Below are 10,435 nucleotides of genomic sequence, written 5' to 3'. Positions count from 1 at the left end.
CTCCTTTGTTGGGGAAGTGTCTTAGCCCCTCTGACCCTCAGTTTCTTCCTCTGTGAAATGGGGAGAATGACAGCCTCATCTACACATGGTTAAGATGTGTGAAGCTCTTAGATCAGTGTCTGGCATGTTTCTCACACGCCCTAGGAAAGCCACAGCTGTTGGAATTATTTCATTATGGTTGTTGTTGTTGCTGGAGGAGTTGGAGAAGCCCCTGAATTCCTGCTGCTGAGTGAGGTGGTGCTGGGGGAAAGCGTCCTGAAACCTGCTGGCCATAGAAGCCCTGGCCCCAGAAGCCTCCTTCAGTGGGGACGGGTGCTGGAGACGCAAGCCGGCCCCAACACCCAGCACCACCCTGCCAGGAAGTGGTTTGGGTTTTGTCTGACATTTGTTCCGAGTGATCAGATGCCGGCATTTTCGGGCTCCTGTCCCCACATAGCCTCCCACCCTGTTCCCCAGGAGGAAGTGAAACTGTGCTCCCTGCCACGTCCTGGGCGGGCTCTGCCAAGGCCGTGACCTCCCTCCGGAGTGGTCCGCAGGGTGGGCTTGGGTGCCAGCCAGGCACCCGCAGAAGGTGAGCCAGGGGCCCTGTCTGCCCCAGTGGGAGAAGGTTCCGGACTGGGATGGAGGGGTCACCCCTGCACTGTCTGTCTGCCCTCTTTGTGGAGGCAGCTGCCCCTGAGATTTCGTGAACACTGGACCTTCCTGTGGTTCCCTGAGGGCCACTGTAGCTCTGCCTGAGCTGAACCCAGCCCCATCTCTAAGCCCCGGGGTGGGCCTGGGCTGAGACGCCCACCTGCTCAGGATGCCTTCTGGGCCTGGCCACAGCCACTCCTGCTGCCCCTCCTCAGAAGCCAGGCAAGGCACCGGGTCAGGATTCCTGATGCCCACCTCTACCCAGTCACTTCACTTCCTACCTAGAGCCCAAGCTGTGGGGAGTGGGGTGGTGGCAGGCCTGGAGATTGATATCTTCAGACCCCCAGGCCCCCAGCCCTGCACAATAGGCACTTAAACTGGCCAGAAACCTTCTCCAAATAACTTTATCAGTTGAGACAGCCATAAATTCTTCTTATCTACTCCAGCCTGGCCCCACAAAATTACAGCTAATGATTAGAACCTTCCAGAGCAGCTCAGGAGATTTCATGGGAGAGACACTCCAGGACCTGGTGAGCAAGCTTTTCCTGCCCGACTCAGTCTTTAAAAAAATGGCAATTTATTTTGGGTTCGGCAAATTAGCATAACATTTGTGAAAAGAAATGCATCACAGTGTCTTTAAAAATCCATGAACTTATCCATCCCCCTTTTACCCAGCAATCCCATTGCTGACAGTGCAGCAGAAGGAAATACTTCAAAGGAAGAAAAAAAACGGTCATGGTTAAAGCTACTCTCTGCAGTGTTTTAACATCTGACCTAATCCTGGAAATAAGCTCCTGCCAAACCACGGAAGAGTGGCTACCAATTTGATGCCACTTCATATGGCTGTTAGAAATGATGTTTATTTCACAAGGATACACAGATCGTGAGTGACAGAGGAATATAATCAGCGCCTGCTCAATGCTGACATGGAACTACCTGCCTGTGACCAGAAGATGCTGATGTATGAGGACAGTGGGATTGGACGTGACTTCCATCTCCCTTCCCCTCTGTTTTTTTCTTTCTTTTTTTTTTCTTTTCTTTTTTTTTTCCTCTTACTCTTCCTTCCTTTAATTACGATGATCTGGTTTTTGCCTGTCCCCAGGAGTGGTGCCTCCTCACCCACAGAGAGAGGGGGAAATGCAACCAATCCCCTTCCCAGCTTTCCTCCTGGTTTCCCAAATCCTTGTTCCTCCTCCAGCCTCTGCGGCGTCCAAAACCACAACCAAATGACGTCATCATCACCGTCTTCAAAACCCAGAGCCAAGTTGAACACCCTCCTCTGCTCAAAAAGCCATCAATGAGTCAACATTTTCCCAAGGTCCTTCCCTGAGCCCCCAGCTGCAGAGAGACCCACCAGTGAAGGGAGCCGAACACAGTCACGTCTTAGATATGTCCTTGGGAGTGACTTCCCATCACTTGCTGAGGCTCTTCTCTTCCCCCAGGAGACTAGTGGAACCAAAATCTCAAAGGACAAGTCACATGCTTGGCTGTCCAAGGCTAACAGGTCAGTCCAAGGATGGGGGAAGCACTTTTAGATAGAAAATGGAATTCTAGACTAAAGGAGTAGGCAATGAAGGTGAGTGGGGGTGGGGTGACCTGCCCAGGGTGGACAGAGCCCGAGAAGAGTGGTGCTGGCAGGGTGCAGCAGGGCAGGGATCTCTTCCTGGGTGTCCTCTGGGCTTGCTGTGGCCGTGGGAGGCTGAGGCTGCACTGGCAACTCATCAGGAAGACAGAATGCCTCAGAATCTGGATGCCAATCTTTGACCTTGAGCAAGTTGTTCCATTGGAAGCACATCTGCTCCTGTGTAAAGGGCGAATAGAGACCTCAGCTAAGGAAGGATTCTTGAGCACAAAACCAAAGAAGCCCCAACCTTCGGGAAAAGATTAATTTGAAACTCATTACGTTCATGAATTTTTGTTATCAAAAGACATCATGAAGAGGGAAAACACAAATCGCAAGCAAACAATGCTGGCAACATTTATAACCAATAAAGAATTAGTATTCAAAATATAGAAAGGACTCTTTTAACTCATTGTGCTAAAGATAAACAACACAGTAGAAAAACGAGCAAGAGACCAGAAAAAAGCATTGACAAAAGAGGAAACTTTAATTACAAGGAAATGAAAAGGTGCTTAACCTCAAATGCAGTTTGGCAGCATCTAATGAAGATGAATACATATCTGTTAGTTTATTAAAGCTGATGCAATGCATTATACCAGAAATTGGCTGGCTTTTACAATGGGGATTCATTAATGTACAAGTTTAGAGTTCTGAGGCCGTGAAAATGTCCAAATCAACAGGCAATGCTTTCTTCTCAAAGCCCAGCTACTGGCGATCTTCAGCTCCTCTGTCACGTGGCTTCTGCTGGTCCTTCTCTCCCAGGTTTCACTGTCTTCAGCTTCTGGCTTTTCTCTCTCAGCTTCTCTGAGCTTTTCTCTGTGTCTTCTCTCTGTCTTTTATCCTCTTATAAAGGACTCCAGTAAGAGGATTAAGACCCACCCTGAAAGAGGTGTCACATCTCAACTTAAGATCCCACTCACCAAAAGATCCCACTTACAATGGGTCCTCACTCACAGGAATGAATTCGCTTTAAGAACATGTTTTTCCGGGGTGCATGCGGCTCCAAACCATCATACCTAGGAACGAGCAAATCCACCATTAGATGTGGAGAAAACTTGAACACCGGTCATCTGAAGAGAAAGAAACAAGAATATTCACAGCAACATTATCCAAAAACCAAAACACGGGCAATGGTACAAATAACCCCCAAAAGTAGAGTAAATTATTTTTAAAATGTGGCACATTCATTCAATGGAATCCAACATATATTAAATGGATAAGTCTCAAAAATATAAAATTGAGCAAAAAAAAGGGGAGTCACAGAATCAAAAAGTTCTTTTAATCCAATCCAGTTTATACAAAAGTACAAATATAAGGAAAATTACCTAATGCGTGATTTGAGACACACACATATGTGGATGATAGGTGCTTGCAGGTTCCTTTTATTACTACTGCTACTTTTTAAAATGTACCTAAAATGAGGTTTGCACAGTGTAATGCATTGTACCATTGTTTCCAACAGCAAAAGATTGAAACAACTTGGGTTTATCAGTAGGGACTGGAGCAATAAATTTTAAGGTACATTAAGTTTCACTGAACCAAAGTAAACCAAAAACAACCATCCAAAAGAAGCTGTCTGCATGAACAGATCTCCAGGATATATAAATAAGTGGAAAAATAAAACAAAATACAAAAAAACAAAAAAACAACAACAAAAAAACAAGGTACAGAACAGGACATAAGGCCTGGCTTCCTTTTCTGTAGAAAAGGAGGAAAATGAGAAAATATATTCTTACTTGCTATTCCTTGTCTGCTCTTGCTCTGGCAAAAACAGGGGTGACCATCTGCTCCAGTCCCAGTTCACGTCTTCTGTCCTGGCATAACTTAAATGCACCCCCCTTCACTCTCCGCAAGGTTCCTGTTTGAATGATAAATTACATGGGTCAGTCTAATCAAAATGCATTTCTTCTTCTCCCTGAGTACACAGCCAGCCGACATTTCTCAGTCTCCACTCCAGTTACATTTGGCCCTGAGACCAGGTTCTGGCCAATAAAATATCAAGTGGAAGTTATGTTATGACTCTCAGGCCTGGCTTGGCAAATGCTCTGCCATGTGAGATCTGCCAAACCTGTTCCCCTCCAGCTGGCCGAATGCCAGTGCCCGGGGCAACCCTGGAAGGCAGCCCCGAGCTGGAGAGGGCCAAGCTCCTGGCAGCCTGGGTCCCTGAATGACTGCGTGGAGCACAGCTCCCCATGTCCCCCTGCCCAGCCTCTGCTGACCTGGACTGGCTTGGACTTTTAGGTGAGTAGAAGTAAACTAGGAATGAGCAAATCCACCACTAGATGTGGAGAAAAACTTCTACTGTGTCTGAGCCATTAAGCATTTGGGGTTTGTGCCAGTTTGGATGTATTATGTCCCCCAAAACGCCATGTTCTTTGATGCAATCTTGTGGGGGCAGATGTATTTAGTCTTGACTAGGTTGGAACCTTTGGACTGAGTTGTTTCCATGGAGATGTGGCTCACCCAACTGTGATAACTCTTGATTGGATTATTTCCATGGAGGTGTGGCCCAGCCATTCAGCATGGGTCTTAATTAAATCACTGGAGCCCTATAAGAGCTCAGACAGAAGGAGCTCACTGCTACAACCAAGAAAGACATTTTGGAGACAGCCCTTGAAAGCAGACTTTTGCTGACACTTTGCTCCAGAGAAGCTAAGAGGACAAAACAACCCAAGAGCAACATTTTGAAGAATGCACAGGAGCTGAGAGAGGAGCTGGAACACAACCCAGGATCAGCAGACACCAGCCACATGCCTTCCCAGCTAACAGGTTTTCCAGATGCCATTGGCCTTCCTTCGGTGAAGGTATGCGTGTGTCGATGCCTTAATTTGGACATTTTCATGGCCGTCAGATTGTAAATTTGTAACCAAATAAACCACCTTTATAAAAGCCAGTCCATTTTTGGTATTTTGTGAAACAGCAGCATTAGCAATCCAGAACAGGAGTCTCTTTGTCACAGCAGTCACCCTCACTAATACAATTAATTTCTTATTTAAAAAGGCAAAATAAGTGTACAAAAATATTTTTTTCTTTTTTAAATTTTATTGCAGTAAAATATATATCACATGAAATGTGTGATTTTAATCATTTTTGAGGGTACAGTTCAGTGGCATAAATTACATCCACAGTGTTGTGCAACCCTCAGTACTATTTCGACACTTGGGGTGTTTCATCACCCCAAACAGAAGCATTGGACCCATTAAGCAATACCTCCCCATCCCCCCTCCCATCACCCCTGGTAACCTCTAATCTACATTCTGTCTTTATGAATTTGCCTGTTGTAGATATTTCATGTAAGTGGAACCATGCAATATTTGTCCTTTTGTGTCTGGCTTCTTTCACATAGCATAATGTTTTCAAGATTCATTCATGCTGTAGCATGTGTCAGAACCCTTTTCCTTTTTAGGGCTGAATAATATTCCACTGCATGTACACAAAACTTGCTTTATCCATTTATCTGTTGATGGACACTTCGGTTGTTCCCACCTTTGGACATTTGGGTTGTTCCCACCTTTGGTCACAAAATTATTCATTTTGTGAATAATGTTGCTATTGACATCAGTGTATAATTATTTGTTTGTGTCCCAGTTTTCAGTTCTTTGGGGTATATACCTAGCAGATAATTCTCTCTTCTGGGGTGGAGGGAAAGTGTGTGCTGCAGGAGCAAAGGGGTAGAGGTGCGTGTGCAGGAGAAGCAGAGCCCACCTTCACTGGCCTCTAATGTAGGGAGCTTCTAACCCTGGGGGCCACAGGCACCCTGGTGCCTGGATCCCACTGGGCAGCACGTGAGAATCATCCCAGTTGGGGCTGGAGTGGCCGTCAGGGTTTCCCTGACTTCCTCCAGCCGGACCTGCCCCTCGCCACGGCCCTCTGCTGCTGGTGATGCCCTGTCTGCCCTGGGACTCAATCCCGTGGCCACCACTTGCCTAGAAGACCTGGTGCTCTGAGAGGAGGGGCTGAGATCTGGGGAATCAACTGCCTCCATTCTAAAAAAAAAAAAAAAAAAAAAGCCTCCTCCAATTATTAAAGCAGTAAGCGCTCTTTTAGGGAATACGGAAAAGAAAACTTTAAAGTTCAAAGGAGAAAACTAAGATGTCCCCCAACCTCATCCCCCCCACCCCCCAGGAATAACCACTGTGCTTTCACTTAGGCTGTGGGTGTGTTTCCCTGTCCCCAGGAGGCCCCCAGAGGCCCGTCTGACTTCCTCAACTCTAATCTGAGCATTTTCTGTGGACTTTCCTCCTTCTGACACTTTCTGATTCCCTGAGGGCTGGTTTCTCTCTCCCAGCTCAAGAGCAAGCAGAATCAGTCTCAGAGGGGTGAGACCAAGAAACAAAAAGAGTCTTGTGTGTGTGCAGGGCCACAGGCGACTGTCAGCCCCTCAGGAAGGAGAAGGAGAGGCGGGTCAGCTGAGGGGAAGGCCCCCATGGCCCACTGGATCCTGGGCAGACAAACACTCACAGCCTATTCCAGTTTGCTAAAGTTGCTGTTAAGCGAAATACCAGAAATGGATTAGCTTTTATAAGGGGATTTATTAGGTTACAAATTTACAGTCCTAAGGCCATAAAAGTGTCCAAACTAAGGTATCAACAAGAGGATACCTTCACTGAAGAAAGGCCGATGGCATCCAGAACACCTCTGTCAGCTGGGAAGGCACGTGGCTGGTGTCTGATGGTCCTTTGCTCCCGGGTTCTGGTTTCAAAATGGCCTTCTCCAAAATGTCTCTGGGCTTCTGTGTTTGCTCCTCTCTTTCAGCTCCTGTGCGTCATTGCTTCTTTTTCCCAGGGCATTTCTTTCTAAGCATCTAGGGGTCCTTTCTTAGCTTCTCCAGGGCAAACTCTGTGCTTTATCTCTTACTTTAGCATCTCCAAATGTCCTTCTGTCTGCATCTCCAAGGATGTCAAAGTGTCAGCTTTCAATGGCCATCTCCCAAATGTCTCTCTCAGCTTCTCTTGGGGAGTTTTGTTCTCTCTACTCTCTGTGTGAGCTTCCTTTAAAGGACTCCAGTGATCTAATCAAGGCCCACCGTAAGTGGATGGGTCCACACCCCCATGGAAATAATTCAATCAGAGTTTCCACCCTAATCAACAGACTAATCAGTCTGCCCCCACAAGATTGCATTACAGAATATGGCTTTTCTGGGGGACATAATATATCCAAGTTGACACACTGCCCAAGAGTCCCGGACACTGCTAGGGGGCTAGGTGTGAAACCACCAGAATGGAAGCACAGAATTCCTTAGGAATTTCTCTCTGAAAAGCTGTGGTGGACACGTGACTCTATTAAACACACACATCTCTACAGCCAGAACCCTCAGTCTTGGTTTCCTGGGTCTGCTGTAACAAGTACCACAAACTGAGCATCCTAAAATAACAGATAGGTACTGCATCACAGTTCTGGAGGCAGAATTCCAAAATCGAGGTGTCGGCAGGCCTGTGCTTCCTCTGAAGCTCTAGGTGGGACTCCTTCCTTCCCTCCCAGCTTCCGGTGCTGGCCAGCAGCCCTCGGCATTCCTTGGCTTGCAGCCGCATCCCACAACCTCTGCCTTCTCTGTCACCACTTGGCCTCTTCCCCAGGCCTCGCTCTCTGTCCACATGTCCTCCTCCTATAAGGACACTGGTCTTACTGGATCAGGGCCCACCCTAACCCAGTTTGACTTCATTTTAACATCACATCATCAAAGACCTTGTTCCCAAATAAATTCACATTCACAGGCCCAGGGACATTAGGACTTGAATATTCATCTTTTGGGGGAACGTGATTCAATCTATAACACCCTCTACCATGACCAGGTGTAGGCGGGTTAATTGAAAAAGATGGTGAAAGAGGGAATCATAAAATAAAGCTAGTCTTATAATTTAAAGCTTTTAACTAAAAACATATTTAACTACACTTTGATGTAGGTTCAAGGCCTTCTATTTGTGAATGAGTCACCCACTGGAATCTGTCCACTTTTTTTGGGATAAATCATATCTGTTATGTGCCATCTCTGATTGCCAACTCAATATTCCACAAAGTGGGGCAAGAACTTCAAGACATGTGTGAAGCCAAGACGGCAGGGTCCCCTGGGACTGTTTTCTCCCCAATCCTTTACAGCTGTCTTACTCCCCTTGACGTGGACAGTAATTGTTGTAGACTGACATCAAGTGTTTCCAATGCATCCAACTTATATTTCAGAGAAACAACAATTTGTTTTTATTACCCCCAATCTCATTGGTTTACAATGCATTTAACTAGACTATATTGTTATTATAACAAGTGCAACTCGCATAAACAACTTTGGGAATAAACCCACAGACTGGTGGGGGTACTTACAGCCTGTTATGCAGAGAGAGGTGGGGGGCCCGTTCACTCGTCAGCTGGCAAAGAGGGTCAGTGACAACCTAAGCACGTCTGCCTCAGTTACCAAATTGGGATCTTTCTCGATGTCAACTGTTTTAGAAAATAATCTTGCTATTGGTTAAAAAAAAAAAAGAATCAAACTGTATAAAACGATATGCACTGGAAAGTGTCCCCCCTTCCCTAGGGCCCCAGTTCCTTTCCCAAAGGCAACCAACCGCAGGCACCAGTTCCTTACCCGGTGTGTGTATACAATCACATCTATTCAACATACAACGTGCACACCACTTTTCTTACTTAGCCTTTTGTCATATATGCATTTTCTCCGCTGCCCATTTCTTTCCTCTTAGGGGAAGGCGTAGCAGTTTCTTATTCCCTGCTTCTCCGGGGGGCATCCCTAGCCCCCTGTGCACACCTCCAGCACAGCCCTGGCAACCGAGTTCGTAATCCTGTGTCCACTGTCTGTCTCCCCAGGGACTGTCAGTGCCTTGAGGGTGCTCTTTGTTTCCAGAGTTCTTGGTATAGAGTGGATGACCAAGAGGGAAGTGGAGGGAGTCAGTCACCTGGGTGGCTCAACAGGATGAATGAGGGGTAATAGCCCCCAGGTCCCCAGAGGCAGAGAGAACCCCCAGTGCCGTGGCCCAGTCCCCTCCCCCGCTAGCCTTCTGATCCTACTCACACAGAGGGAAAGAGAAATGGCCAAGCACAACCCCCACTGAAAGATGCAACATTGATTGAGTCCCTGCCACAAGGCTCTCTCCACCGACAATCTCATTCATTCTTCCCAACCATAAAGTATAACTCCATTTTACAGATGGGCAAACCAAGGCTCAGCCAAACAAAGCACCTTGCTCCAGGTTCCCCGTACCTGACCCAGGTCAGCCTGGAGCACATGCTTCTCCTCACCCCTCAAAATACCCTTGGATGTGGAATCCACAAAGGGGGAGCCGGTGCATGTCAGGATCGACCATCTCACTCTATGAATGGAGAAAGTGATGCGTTCACAGTCACGGTCGATGGGCAGCCACGTCCTGTCTGGGACCAGGTCCCCAGGCTCCACCCCACCCCACAGCTCTGAACTATATCCCAGCTGCACCCCTCAATCCTCCACTTACCTCTCTGTGGCTCAGTCTCCCCATCTATAAAATGGGGATGATGATAGTTCCTAAGTCAGATGGTTGTTAAATGGAAGATTAAATGGAATAATGTATGTACAGGGCTTAGACTTAGTAGGCCCTCCATAAATGTTACCTATTATTATTATTTTTCTAGATTCTACGCTTTTGAGCTTTCCTCTTAGGCTGTGCTCTAGAGGCTGTGGGCAATTCAAAGCAGCAGAAGCAGGGCTCGAGCACAGAAGGGGAAATGGAACATACACTTCCCCGAAATTAACAGCCTAAGTATGAAACAGGAGTTCAAAACAGCACTCACAAAGCAACAAAAGGTACCACGTGGCTGCCTGATTGATAAAAGTGTACTGCAAAAAAGAACTTGCTCCACCATGCTTGGGTGCAAGAGCCATTTCTTTGTTTTTTCAAATAAAAATTTCTAAGCTTTAAAGAAATAATCTTTGAGCAAGTAATACAGGAACCCATCCCCCCTGTGAAAGTGCAGCACGGTACAAGTATGGGGAATGGGTATCCCTGCACCCCACCCCCACCCCATGCTGGCCTCTGCTCCCCTCCCCCCAGTGCTGTCCATAGCCATCTGTAAATCCATCCACACCCCACTCCTTGGTTGCTGAGAAATGTCACCTCAGTCATTCAGGGTCACACAGGACCTGACCTTGACACTTCGAGAAGGTCCTGGGTCTCCGGGCACTGAGCTGCCACCCAGGCCTGT

General features: G+C 47.0%; 1 long non-coding RNA gene across 1 annotated transcript; it reads right to left on the bottom strand.

Annotated features, from left to right (window-relative positions):
- Nucleotides 1-3,132: 3,132 nt before the first annotated feature.
- On the bottom strand, nt 3,133-10,231 carry LOC119531550. The gene is made up of 5 exons (XR_005216336.1): nt 9,709-10,231; nt 9,462-9,570; nt 8,570-8,707; nt 3,991-4,112; nt 3,133-3,270 (listed from the first exon to the last, which is right to left on the bottom strand). It is a non-coding gene; the product is annotated as an uncharacterized LOC119531550 (long non-coding RNA).
- Nucleotides 10,232-10,435: the final 204 nt, after the last annotated feature.

The sequence above is a fragment of the Choloepus didactylus genome, chromosome 4 (assembly GCF_015220235.1).
Source record: "Choloepus didactylus isolate mChoDid1 chromosome 4, mChoDid1.pri, whole genome shotgun sequence".
NCBI lineage: Eukaryota > Metazoa > Chordata > Mammalia > Pilosa > Megalonychidae > Choloepus > Choloepus didactylus.
This window is presented reverse-complemented; position numbering and strand designations above follow the sequence as displayed.